Source organism: Hipposideros armiger, unplaced genomic scaffold (assembly GCF_001890085.2).
Source record: "Hipposideros armiger isolate ML-2016 unplaced genomic scaffold, ASM189008v1 scaffold_108, whole genome shotgun sequence".
Taxonomy (NCBI): Eukaryota; Metazoa; Chordata; class Mammalia; order Chiroptera; family Hipposideridae; genus Hipposideros; species Hipposideros armiger.
In genome coordinates, this window is record NW_017731458.1 from 2,764,426 (window position 1) to 2,777,360 (window position 12,935).

Genomic DNA, 12,935 nt, shown 5'->3' on the forward strand with positions numbered 1-12,935 from the left:
GGGAAGGGGAACAGACAAGTTGCTGTCCTTTTGTTCTTCAGTCTAGTTGTGGAGGACGTCGCTCCACTGGCCCATGTTGATATTATCATTGCGCTCATCCCAAGCCAACTCTTAACCAATGCTCCATTCGGCTGGCCTGAAAGTTTTCTTTCTTTCTTTTTTTTTTTAGCCAAGCCATCCTGCCACCTGTTGGCAGCTCAGCAGCAGCTCAGCTCAGGCCAGGAATTGAACCGGCAACCCTGTTGCTCAGAGCTCACATTCTTTTTTTTTTTTTAAGATTTTATTGGGATATTGGGGGAGAGGAGCAGCATTGGGGAATCCGGGAAGGGGAACAGACAAGTTGCTGTCCTTTTTTGTTCTTCAGTCTAGTTGTGGAGGACGTCGCTTCACTGGCCCATGTTGGTATTATCATTGCGCTCTTCCCAGGTGAGGCAGTCACTCGCCGACCATTAGACAGCCACTGACGTTGGCTCACGGCAGCTCACACCGGCTGCCAGCCACTCACGGTAGCTTATGGCAGCCCGCTACAGCTTCACTACAGTCTATGCCGTCACCGGCGACTCACGGCAGCCCAGCTCCAGGTCGAGCTGCTGTTCTTAGCTGTAGAGGGCACAGTGTCACTGGGCCACATGTGGGATCCGAACTGGGGCCCTGCTGCTCAGAGCTGGCGTCCCAAGCCAACTCTTAACTAACGCGCCACTCGGCCGGCCCAGAGCTCGTCCTCTTGAGTGAGCTCTTAACCAACTGAGCCACTGGGCCAGCCCTAAACATTTATGTATAGGTTTTTGTATGAATGTAAGTCTTCTTTTCCCTGGAATCAAAACCCAGCGTTGGATTGCTGGGCCATGTGGTAAGTGTACAAGAAGCCTGCATCACAGCTTGGCACGTGAAATGTAGCAGGGTGACCTCATCCAGAGTTCAACCCACAAAGTCAAAACAGGGGCAGAGGAAGATGGGCAACAGGCGTGTGGGGCTGGCCACAAAGAAAGGGCCTTGATGATTAAGACACTGGGTGTGCTGACTCAAGCCAGCACTGTCCCCCAGTGAGAACCAGCCCCAAGGGTACCAGCCTTATAGGTGAAGACACTGTCCCAGAGGTTCCAGACCTGCAGCCCAGACCTGGGCTTAAATAGGTCTGGGAATCCCGTGAAATGTAATACAACTACAGTATGGTGGCCTGAGATGCTGCGAGAACTTGTTTCTGTTTGCCCCAAACTGTGACTGGCACTGAGAACCATAAGGACTAGATATATCACATAGCAAAGTATTCGAGCTACCAGCTTGGAAGAGCGCCACCTTCCCAGAAGGCCTGCCAAGGGGTGACATGCGGAAGAACCAGCGCCACAACCCCTGCCCCATCACCCTTGTCTATAGAAAGCTGGTTGAGTCAGAGCAGGAGACGTCTCTTGGGGGAGGACAGTGTTTGTGAAAAGAAGTTACTGCATCCTTCCTCTCCCTGGGGTGGGACTTTTGACTAGTTTAAAGAGAGATGAGGGTCCATAAAAATCCATGGGTATCTGCACAATGGGGAGACAGGCACCGCATCGCTTCTTTGGATGTCTGCAGAGCCACCGAGCTGCCCTGAGGCTACTGGAGTGGAATGGTCAAGAAAGGACAAGGATCACTCCCTCCCCTCCCAGGCTCCCACAACCAGGGCCTGCGGGCACCAGAGTTGGGGCCATGAAGAGTAAGTTGGGCTGAGAGGCAGGCTACAGGTCTGCTGGACATGAGGCGGCCAGCAGCGCGGGGCGCAGAGGCATGAACGGCAGGTGCTTCCGGCTGGGAGTTGACCTGAAGACCTGGCAAAGTTGCTTGACAGCGTGGCGTACCAAGGGGGTACAGTCCACTTAGGTGGGAAGAAGTACTTCATTACTGATCTTATTTAGTGTTATCTGTGTGTGGTGATGACAGGCGCTAACAGACTTTTGTCGATTTTATGATTGCTTTTAAATTTTCTACAGACAGTGCTGCCACCTCCCCCCTCAGTATGCCACTTGACGTTGATGTTGACATTGAGTCCCTTTTGCAGAGTCCTTAGCAGGTGCCTCTTCTGACCTAAACCAATGCAAAGATCAGTGAGTGAATGTACATCTTCATTTATCTGGAATCAATACCCAGAGAGGGATTGCTGGGTCATGGAGGGCGGAGGGGTTGGTGAGCGCAGACACACCTCACACACACCCAATACACACACACTTCGGAAGGAAAGGAGCCTCGTGGTGGCCTGGGAGGGGGAGGGAAGTTTGGAATTGAATATAAGACTGAAGTTTTTAAGCGGACAAAACTTACGTTTCTTTGTTAATATTAAGATAATACCTTAAATGAGACTGTTGGGTTTTTTCCCGGCTTTATTGACGTATAATTGACAAATAAAATTGTATATATTTAAAGTGTACAAAAGACTGTTTTAATAAATACAAATGACTCAGGTTATGAAGACAGACCAAGAAGTCCTTCAGGCTGTTCATCAATAGAAACCCGCAGGAAAGAGGTTTGATGGCACCACTGGCAGCGAATATCAGAAAAATGATACTATTTCTTGTTAAATAGTCAGTGAGTGGCAATTCCTCAAGTGAAGCTGCTATATTGGAATTTTTTTCTGTGATAAGGTGTATGTACATTTTTTGAGGGAGAGGATATATGCTTTCCACAGATTCTCAAAGGGCTCCTGGACCCAAAGAAGGTTCAAGGGCATCAGGCCTCACCAGGCTGGCTACTGACCGACCAGACTGTTACCTCAAACCACCCTTTACCATGACAGTTTCTTAGTGTCCTGTGTTCAGCAGACATCTTTCCACCACTGTGTGACCTTGGGCAAGTCACTAAGCCTCTCTGTTCCCAAAGTTCATCACCTGTAAATGAGGATAACAACACCGTGACCCACCTCATAGGGCTCTTATGAGTATCCAGTGAGTAAATGTATGGGAAGTGCTTAAAAAAGAAGCTGCTACATAGAGCTATATAAGGGATGGTGGTTATTATTAAAATTTTAATGATGCTACTTCCTGGACCTGTGGAGGAGCCTACAGAATTTCTGCATGGATGTCTGGCTACCTTGTGAACTGGTGCAGCTAAGTGGTACCCATTTCTGAGAAGTGTTATTTTCTAGAGCGAAATCAAGACTTTGAGCCAAGAAAGGGAATTAGTCAAACAGCTGAATCACTTGTGTCACCCAGACAGGGAAAACCCCACAGCTGCCATGCTCAGAACTGAACCAGGTGTCTCAGAATTCACCAGTTTAATCAACTGGGGGAGTTGGGGAGCTCTCTTCCTCTCCTTTGACATGACATTGGCCTAATGTCCCTCCAGTAGGGGGTCAGCCCTGGCCCCGATTCCCAGTGCCACCTCATGCCCTCTGTTGGCCATAAAACAGCACACTGTCCTAGAGAGAAGGCTGTTACTCATCATCCCTGCCTTTCACTTGGCACCCGTGCCTTCCAAAGGGCACACCGCTGCAAAGAATCCATTGCAGACCTGTCCCCAAGTGGAAACTTTCTCATTAAGAGGGCTGGAAGCAGGAGGTGGAACATCTGCATTTTTAAAATTTATTTTTAACTAGAGGTGACATGTAATATTATATTAGTTTCAGGTGTACAACATAGTGATTAGACATTTATATACTTTAGGAAGTGATCACCATGATAATTCTAGTACCCATCTGGCACCATACACAGTTATTATTAACTATGTTCTCTGTGCTCCATTACATCCCTGTGATTTATTCTATAACTGGCAGTTTGCACTTCTTAGTCCCCTTCACCTTTTTCACCCATTCCCCTAATCCCCTGGAATGTCTGTGCTTCATTCTATATCTATTCCCTTGTGAGATGTGCTGGTTATCAGTCCAGAGAAGTTGGAAGCCCCCCTCCCCGCCCCGGGAAGGGCCTACAGGAGTGATAGGGGTCACTCTGGTGCTAAACACTTGTGCTTGCAAGGCAGATGTTTGCAGCTGCTTGCAAAAGAACCAGAGGAGAGAAGGCAGGAACATTAACTAACTGAGTCTCCTGTAAATGTGTATCAGAAAGGCTGCCTTTGTACACGAAGCCAAACATTGAAAGCAGGCCAGTTTGTCTGCTGGTTCAAAGCCCAGGGCCAGGATATTTGTTCTTGGGCAGGGCAGGGACCACTCTTACTACACATGCCAGGTCTGGCTTTCTTCCACCGTCTCAGGAAGTCCACACTCCAGGTGAAAATGCCAAAATGTGCACACTGGTTATTTCCAACAGCTGAAGCTTCTGCTCAGTCCACGAAGTCAGAGCTGCTCTTTGTGCCTCGTTTGGCCAACACTCTCGTGGTTATTTCAAATTCTCTCTGGACAGCATCATAGAGGGGTAAATACAGTATTGAGCAACCCGTGGAAAAGAAGGCATGGGGATTTCTGGTGGTTTGCTCAAGCTGGCGTGTTTGTATTACCTTCACCGGTTGTGTTTCTAAAATCCCTCTTTCTGGAAGTCAACTCATTATGAGCAACCACCTCGCACTCCTGAACCAAAGATAAAAATAAGCGTGACATGGCATTAGGCATTGATGCAGGAACTTAATTATGAGTTGAGTGCTCTCCTCAGAAGAACCATCATTGATTTACGCTTCCATCACTTCATGGTGAGGCCAACACCCTTTCTGCTCCTGCCAAACCACAGGAGAAGACATCTCTGAGCAAGTGATCTCAAGTCCCTTATGCGAGGATCACACAAAATCTAATTTTCCAGTAATATAATGCCAGGTGAATGTCTGCTGATCCAAACAAAAACAGATGTAGCCCCTACTGCGACTTCCCTCCTCCGTCTCCTTCTGCTTCTCCTTTTCCTTCTTCTTCTTCTTCAGGCGATGACGCAACTCACATGGTCCACCATTTCTCTTTTTGCCTTTGGTGCTAGGAAGCTCAGAGTTAAATGTCATGCTCCAACTATTTTATCCACATTCCTGATAGAATATTTCCTGCTTTGCCATAAGAAGCTTCTAGTCTCTTTTTGGAAATCTTCACTTTTGCTGTATTTAAAATTATAAAACCCTTCGGGTCCCTTTTTATAAAGAGGCAGGATATAATTAATTAATGTATTAACCCTGACTTTGAGGGTAAGCTCCCATGCGACTTAAAATAGAATTGAGCACCTAATGTTCAGTGAGGCGTTGGTTACAGCTATTGTTCAGAAAGAATTGGCTCTGGGTGAGATTTGGGTTACTGATTTGAATCTGTTTTCTTGGATCTGATGTGAATTGATTGTGAGGCTGAGGGACAGTCACTTCCTACACTCCTTTGTTTGAAAAGATTGTGTTTTGCATCATGGCCCAGGGAAGGCAGGCAGGTGCAGTGGCTCAAAACAATTTTTTCTGCCCTACACAAAGCACTTCGCGCAGCGACACACATCCACAGTTCTTATCGGTCAGCCAGACCTTGTACAACAAGCAGCAGCTGTGAAAAACTCTCTACAGAACTGAGGAACAAGTGAAGATTAGGGGATATGCAAAATGGAGTCACATTAACCAAGCTGCTAAAATTATTAACATTATGAAGATAGAGGCATGACTACAGACTCCATTTCTTGTTCTAACCAGCCTGGAAACTTAAACTTTTTGAACTTTCCAGTCGTGGTCAATGCCTAGATGGACATACATCAACCTTCCAGTCCTGTAGACACCTGGATCTACATCTGGGCCTCCAGGTAGCCTTCTAATTACCCTGAAAGGACTCATATATCTAGGCCACCTGATTACCCCTGGAAGGACTCAGATACCTCCACCTGACATCCATAAGCTAAACCGCCAGGATGTGACCAAACCTCCTGGCACCCATCTGCCGAACCACCTGGCACCCATTATCCTGACTGCCTGTCATCTGACTGATAACCATCCTGGACCAATCCTAGGGCTAAGAATACAGGACTGATCGTTCTCAAGAATGTACTTTTTGCTCTAACCCCACAGTCTCTTAGGAGATGGGAAGAACACAAGGCAGGGAAGAGGGTAGCGTGTGTCAAGGTCTGCAGTTTTAAACAGGGTGGGCAGGGAAGTTTGTACTGAGCAGGGGATAATTTAACAAGAAATTGAAGGAGGTGGGGAAGCAAATCATGCAACTCTCTGGGTGAGAGGAGGGGAAGGAAAGGACCAACAAGCCCAAACGTCCTGTGTGGGAGGGACCTGGCAACGTCAGGAAACAGCAAGGAGGCCAGTGTGGCTGCATCAGAAGGGGGAGGGGACAGTACTCTCCAGGAGATGATGCGAGAGGTCACCGGGGCCAGATCACTCAGGGCTTATGGGCCATTTTAAGAACGTTGGCTTTTCTGGCCGGCCGAGTGGCGCGATGGTTAAGAACTGGCTTGGGACGCCAGAGGGCCCCGGTTCGGATCCCACATATGAGGGCCAGTGACACTGCCCTCTACAGCTAAGATGCTGAACAACAGCTCAACCTGGAGCTGGGCTGCCATGAGTCACCGGCGACGGAGTAGGCTGCAGCCCCTGCTGCAGTGGGTTGCCATGGGCTACCGTGTGTAGCCAGCAGCCAGCGTGAGCGGCCAGCAGCCGCAGTGAGCGGCCATCCGGAAGCCGGCGACTGATCTGCCTCACCCGGGAAGAGCGCAATGATGGTGCCAACTTGGGCCAGTGAAGCAACGTCCTCCACAACTAGACTGAAGAACAAAACGACAGCAACTTGTCTGTTCCCCTTCCCCAAATTCACCAGCACTGTTCCCATTCCCCCCAACTCTCCAATTAAAAAAAAAAAAAAGAATGTTGGCTTTTGTCTGAGAGACACAAGGAGCCACTGGAGGGCTCTGAGCAGAGGAGTGCCATGATCTGACTTACACGTGAAAAGGATCAACCTGGCCACTGGGGTCAAGAATAAATTTGGACCAGGGTGGTAGCAGCAGAGGTGATGAGAAGTGGTCAGATTCTAGATACAGTTTGAAAGTAGAGCTAACAAGCTTTGCCAGTGGATTAGAAGCGGGGTATGAGAGAAACAGGAGTAAAGGATGACCCCCAAGGGTTTTGACCTGAGCAACTGGAAGAGGGAAGGTGTTTTTAGCTGAGAAGGAGAAGATGGCAGGCAGGTCAGGAGTGGGGAGATGAGGTCAGCTTTGGACACCTCCTTAGAGGTGAGGAGGAAACTGCAAGAGAGAGTGGTGTCCTTCAAGCCAAGAGAAGGAAGTGTTTGAGGGAGAAGGGAGGGGAGGGGTTAACTCTGCCAAATGCTGCTCACAGGTCACTAAAATGGGGACTGATGGCTGAGCGCTGGATTTAGCAACATGAAAGTCACTGGTGACTTTGACAAGTGTACCACTAATTACCGAAGCTCTCAGGCATTGCACAAAGCATGGAAATTCAAGTTCTAGGATATGGAAAATGCTAGAAGGAAATGCAAGCCCCTAACTCCAGCTTCTGCTGCTGTGTTGGCAGCCACAGCAGCAGGCCACCACCAGACCTGCAAAACCGTAGATATTGAGACCAGAAGGCGTGACTGATACCAACAAGTCCATTTGTGTGAAAACAGAAAGGGAACCACTGGGAGATCAAAAGTAGAACTCCAAGTTCCCAGCCTATTCATTGGCTCCGAGAACATTATGAAAACAAGCCAATCAAAATAGCTCAGAGGCAAAGCAAAGCAGCATGGGAGAGGTAGCAGCAGCAGTTTCATGAAAGTGTCAAAGATCTAATCTTTGCAACCTCCACAAAGAAGCAATAAAAGTAATTATGTAAGTTCCTTTAGGGCAGGGACTCTGCTTCACAGCTATACCCCCATGGTGCCATAGAGTAATTGCTCAGTAAATATTGGCTTGTTGACTGGCTGGTTGCTATGCATCTTACATGTTGTCTCTCTCTCTTCTGTTTTGTTTTTTAACTGAGCCATCCTGCCACCTTTTGGCAACTCAGCGGCAGCTCAGCTCGGGCCGGGCATCAAACCGCTGTTGCTCAGAGCTCGCACTCCTGAGCGAGCTCTTAACCACCTGAGCCACTCAGCTGGCCCACATGTTATCTCATTTAATATTCACAATATTTTGCAATATAATAGGTACCATGAGGAGACTGATAAGACTGAATAAGTTCTGGTTAGTGTGGCTAACACAAGAGGAGAAAGAGGAAAACACATTTAATTCATTCTGAAATGAGTGACAGTGGTAAGGAAGAGAAGTAAGATGCTATTACATGATGATAGCAGCTCTCAAGTATTGTATGCCTAACATTTGCCAGGCACACTGCCAGGAGGTTGTAAGTCCACCACAGTGTTCCAAAATGGGTAATATGATTCCCCGTTTTACAGATGAGGAAAATGAGGCTCAAAGAGCCAAAATGACTTGTTTTAGACCAGTGCACTGAACTCTGGCTGTACATCAGAATACCTGAAATTTCCTATCAAGATGGTGGAGTAGGTAAATGCTGTGCTCAGCTCCTCTCAGGATATCAAATACAACTAAACTGCAGAACAACTATTATTGAGAATCACCTGAAGTCTAGCTGAACCAAAGCCCTACAACTACGGACATGCAGAAGCAGCCACCTCGAGACAGGTGGGCGGGCAGAGACGCAATACGGGCTGGTCCCACACCACATGTGACCATTAAAAATCAGGAGGGATATCTTGGCTGTGGAGGTCCCCTCCCCACCCCCCAAGGAGCAAGGGGTCCAAGCCCCTCCCCAGCCCAAGGTTCCAGTGCCAGGGCCAGAAGTCCCCATAATTTCTGGTTGTGAAAACCAGCGGAAATTGTGGCTGAGTGAGATGGGGGGGCTGCTGCACTCCCAGATGCTCCTCTTAAAAAAACCCCACACACGGACTTATTTGCTGATGGACTCACCCACTCTGAGCTCCAGTGCTAGGGCAGTGGCTCAAAAGGCATCAGGGACATACTGAGAGGAACTGAATTCGCTAGCTTTAGGGTGAGGGCTAGAGAGGCAGCTTTCTCCCGGACAAGCAGGCCTGGTGGAGGCTACTGTTTCTTTGTTGAGCTCTCCCCCTTCCTGGCATGCAGGCCCAGGTGGCCGCCATATCTGAGTCTCCATCAAACTACCATGTTTCCCTTAAAATAAGACCTAACTGGAAAATAAGCCCTCGCACAATTTTCAGGGTGCTTGTAACATAAGCCCTACCCCAAAATAAGCCCCAGTTAAGACTGTCATCCAGACATGACTGTATTTGAATAAATGTAGATTTTTGTACATGAATAAATGAATAAAATGCATCTTTTGGAGCAAAAATTAATATAAGACCTGGTCTCATTTTCGGGGAAACACAGTAGCTCTCACCTTTCATCTGCCCTGCCCTAGTGATTCCCTGAGACCACGCCCCACCCGACTTTTGGGTACACCCAAGCCTCTTCCAGTGGCTTTTAAGCATGCACAGCCTGCCTTGGCTCATGCTGCAAACTTTCCTAAAATCTCTTAAAGGCTCACAAAACCCAAACAAGCAGTATCTGGCTTCAACGTGTCCTGTACATCTGGCTGAGCAGCCCTAAGCCCGGCACTAGTGTCAGCCGGCCTTGGTTTGCAGGTTGGCCTCTCAAGGCACCTCTAAGCACAGCATTGGCAGGGGCCATCCCTGGATTGCTTTGTGGCTCATGTCAGGTGGCCCTGGGCAGGGCACAGACTGTGTCTGAACTTGGCCTGCAGTGGGTCCCCTCCCAGGAGGTGATTATTCTCTCACGGAAGGGTTGGGTCAAGGCAGCCACTGCACATGCAGCAGAGAAAAAACTCCCACACCCTTCTTTTCAAATGCACCATTGTACAAGTCATAGTGAAGTAGGAAAGCAAACTCACTACACTGTTAACTGCATAAGGTGTTTCCTATACAAACGAGACCTTATGCAGATATAATCTAGAGAAGAGGGGAATCAGATACAAGCACAAAAATCTAAATCTGTTTCCTAGTGGACACAATAGCGCTTACAGAAAAATCCAAACTCTGATGGATCTTGTGAAGAAATCAGTGGAAAGCTACACCTCTCAGAAAATACCAGGTTGTCAGAAAAGTCATGACGTATTTTTTCTGTTTTTCGTTGCAAAAATGCATCATGACTTTTCTGACAACCCAAAAATATCAGACAGTTGGTGGTGGTTATGAGGATAGTCTTGATTGGAAGGTCAAAGAATCCAGATAATGGGTTGGAAGATGGTGTTCTCATAGCTACTATGTGCCTGTCTACCTGTCTGAATGGTGGCTTCAAAACCTGACTAATGCCTTCTTCGTTTTTGCCTTCCACATCTCATGTAAATGTGGCTATTAATGAATTCAAACATGGAACCATACAGAAAGTAGATTTTGGAAAATTAAGTTCCTAACATTACCCATGGGTGAGAATATCTCCAACTCTAGATTTTGTTGCCCTATCATAGGTCCCTCTTCTTAAATCAAAATCTATTCACCAAATACCAGTCAGAAGGAAGGACAAAAAGCAAAGAACCAAATATGAAAATAATAATTTACATGAATCTATATTCTTTCATAAACTTGTCATATATAAAACTTACTCCAATTGTTTATTAGTATGGAAAATAGAATTGTCACATGTCTACAAAAAGTTGTGTGATAAATGAAGGCTTTTCCACATCCCTTACATTCATAGGGTTTCTCTCCAATATGAGTTCTTTCATGTGTTTGTAAGGAACTGAGATCTCTCTAGACTTTACCACATTGTTTACATTCAGTGGGTTTCTCTCAAGTGAGATTTCATGTTTTTGAAGATCACTGGGATACCTAAATTCTTCACTACATTTTTTTACATTCATAGGTTTCTTTCCCATGTGATTTAATTCATGATTCGAAGGAGCTGAGACAACTAAATGCTTCACTATATTTGTACATACATATAGTTTCTCTCCTGTGATTCATGTGTTTGAAAACTTTGATAATATCTGAAGCCTTTCTCATATTCTTTACATTCATAAGGTTCCTCTCCAGTATGAATTATTTTGTGTGTTTTTAAGGAACTGTGATCTCTGTAGGCTTTACCACATTGGTTACATTCACAGGGTTTCTCACCTGTGTGAGTCCTTCTGTGTCCTTATTAGGTACTGTACTACCTGTAGACTATCCCACATTCCTTAAATTCATAAAGTGTCTGTCCAGTGTGATGTTTTTCATGTGTCTGAAAGCTTTGATAACATCTGAAGGCTTTTCCACATTGTTTAAATTCATAAGGTTTCTGTCCAGTGTGATTTATTTCATGTGTCTGAAAACTCTGATAACATCTGAAGGCTTTTCCACATTCCTTACATGCACAGGGCTTCTCTCCAATGTGAGTTCTTTCAGTGTTTGGAAACCTAGATGAGAACTGAAAGTTTTACCACATTGCTTACATTCATAGGGTGTCTTGCCTGTGTGAGTCCTTTGGTGTGTTTGCAAGGCACTGTAATATATGTAGGCTTTACCAGCCTGTTTACATTCATAAGATTTCTCTGCAATATGAGTTCTCTCGTGTATTTGAAGAGAACTGAGACAACTGAAGGCTTTACTACATTTTTTACATTCATAGGGTTTCTCTCCTCTGTGAAGTCTTTTCATGTGTTTGAAAAGTTTGATTATACCTATAGACATTTCCACATTGTTGTTTACATTGTTAGTTCCTCTCCCATGTGGGTTATTTCATGTATTTGAATGAAGTTGGAGAACTAAAGGTTTTTCCACATTCCTCACATTTATATGTTGTTTTTTTTTCTCCATTGTGATCTCTTTCATGTTTTTCAAAACCATGTAGATAACTGAAGGCTCTCCCACATATGTTATATTTCTGTGGCTTCTCTCCATAATTCTGATACTTGTATGGCTGGTGTACAGTTTGACATCTGACGTGTCTATGACGGAACGAATGATGCATAAAAACTTTTCCACACACATCGTATTCCCATGGTTTTGCTCGAGGAAGAGTTTACTTGTTCAGATTGAGATTTGGAACAAGGATGAAATCTTCTTCACATTGACTACCCTCTTTCCCATCACAGATTCCACCATATGACTTCTTAGTATTCTCCCCTGGTTTTTGTACTGCTCTTCAGGGTCATGATCCTCCCGGGGTTTTTTCCTATTGAGGTCAGTTTCCTGCAGTTTTTCTGCATCATATCTCTATAGAGTTCCTTCTGTGAAGGATCCAGAAAAGCCAACTCTTCCATGGTGACATTTACAGCCACATCCTCAAAGACCACTGAGTCCATTTCTAGGTTTCCTGGGTCTCCAAGACCTTCCTACACTGTTCACAGTGAGAGAGAGGCTGTGACACAGCCACGAGAGCAATGAAGGGCAGGCAACACCTATAAGGCAGTTTCTGTATTCATGTTTCTTTTCCCTACCCAAATCGATGCCCAATGACATGTACTTTATATATCTTCTGTTCACTCAGGGCAAGGAAATATATATTAACATGTACAAATACATGTTAAATACCCAGTCTCAAAGCAAATGGGCATACATGTTATTGAGGACATTCTCCTAATGGATGTGCAGGTTGTCATTCTAGGACTACAGGAAGTTTGGTAAAACACAGCTGTGGAGGGAGAGGGATGTGTGGGCCTCTGTCACATGGGCCTGTAGTGGGCTCAGTGTAATGGCCATAAAATCATAGTTCAGTGTGTATCTAGGCAAAGCATAGGGCAGGTTACGTGTTTGGAGGACTGCTTTTCAAACTACAGTAGTTCTAAGTAAAATCACAAATAGACAGCAGATACTGATAAACTGACTCTTGGGGGTGCCATAATGTGTAGCATTTGCTGAATTCCACGGTGAATATTCTCATTGTGGAAGATTTCAAGCTAACAACGGTTGAATAGCCTGCTTGCAAAGTACTTGAATATTTAATCATTGGCTCTGGGGGAGCCAGTGTGAGCTGGCTCCAGCATACCACTGTGATATCTGCTATTGGTGGGCCCAGTTTTGCCATGGCAGGTAGCACAGTATTTTATTTATAGTTCTTGTAAGTACCTTCAGATTGCTTTATGATAAATCTTATGGGGAGGTA

The 12,935-nt window shown here is 45.8% G+C and overlaps 2 pseudogenes; both read right to left on the bottom strand.

The window, feature by feature from the left end:
• Nucleotides 1–10,775: 10,775 nt before the first annotated feature.
• Nucleotides 10,776–11,531, bottom strand: LOC109385099 (zinc finger protein 700-like; annotated as a pseudogene).
• A 10-nt stretch (nucleotides 11,532–11,541) lies between these two features.
• LOC109385106 (zinc finger protein 564 pseudogene) lies at nucleotides 11,542–12,153 on the bottom strand (annotated as a pseudogene).
• Nucleotides 12,154–12,935: the final 782 nt, after the last annotated feature.